Consider the following 1,388-nt stretch of genomic DNA (forward strand, 5'->3'; position numbering starts at 1 on the left):
CCACTGACCTGACGGGCTCATCTTCCTGCACTATATTGGACAGTGTTTTAGGGCTATTCACAAAGTTTATTTTTATTCTGGATTTATATCATATGATGCTGATATGGATTGTTGTGTTGTTGTTGTTATGTGCCATCGAGTTGGACCTGACTCATAGTGACCCTTCCTTGGGTTTCTGAGGCAGTATCACTATGGAAGTAGGTTGTCCCATCTTCCTTCCGAAGAGTGGCTGGTGGGTTTGAACTGTCAGCCTTCTGGTTAACAGTCAAGTGCCTTAGGCACTATGCTACCAGAGCTCCTTGATATGGATTAGCATCATATAAAATAAATTCAGAATGTGCTTAATCATGTGGAAAGGGTAAAGGGCAAAATGGGTATTATCAACAAAAAAATAACAAGATTTTTAAATTCATCATCAGAGCAAGACTAGGAGAGAATAAGCTTGAAGATTAGAATGGATTGTGTAGTATAAACTATAAAGCAAAAATCTTCCCAGTTAAAGAGAAAGAGCCTATATCTGAAAGGGGTAGAATAAACATGATTCAGAGGGAAGATGAGCCTAAGCTAAGCGAGTAGACAGTTACAGAGTGCTTAAAATGATTGCAAGACTTTACATCTCTCTGTAATGAGAAAAGTGACTGTGGTAGTTAAGGTTGTGTGTCAACTTGGCTGTGCCTGGTTGAATAGCTGCACAACTGGTGGTAGTTATTCCCCATGATGAAACTGACTGGTAATCAACTCCATGGTGGAATCTACTGTGAGCAGCTTAGTAGCTGCCTTGGGGATTTGGTCTGCTTCCTGTATATAAGACGATGCCTTGGGAATGGTCTCTAGCTCATGGCATGCTTGGACCCTGCATGTGGCCATGTCGTTATTCAGCAGCCTGCCATGTCCTGCTGATCTTGGGACTTCATCTGGACTTGAATTAGTGGCTTGCCATGTTGTTTGTTAATATTGGGACTATGCCTTTTTACTTGTCAACCTTTGGCTTGTCAGCTTCAGCAGCCAGCAGCTGTCTGAGTGAAGAAAAGACTCCAGCTTCAGTGCACCAAGAGCAGGAGGCAGAGCTGAAGGCCAAGGTTGAGGGGCTTTCACCCAGCCTCTAGAGCCTGGCACCAGCCCCTAGAGCCTGGCACTTTGGACTCGAACTTAAACCCTCCAAAATATGAGAGAATAAATTCCTGTTTGTTAAAGCTATCCCATTTGTGGTATATCCTGTCAGAGCAGCACTAGATAACCAAAACAGTGACTGATACATTTGAGTTACTACTCATGTTTTCTGAGATCTGCAAAGTATGGCCTATCAATAGCTCAACAGTATCTTGGTTTTCACAGTGGGGGAGGAAGATGTATTTTGCAAACTTAAACTTGATAGTCTTCACATCTGT

Source organism: Orycteropus afer, unplaced genomic scaffold, assembly GCF_000298275.1.
Source record: "Orycteropus afer afer isolate SDZICR_OR568_19922 unplaced genomic scaffold, OryAfe1.0 scaffold00182, whole genome shotgun sequence".
NCBI classification, from domain to species: Eukaryota; Metazoa; Chordata; class Mammalia; order Tubulidentata; family Orycteropodidae; genus Orycteropus; species Orycteropus afer.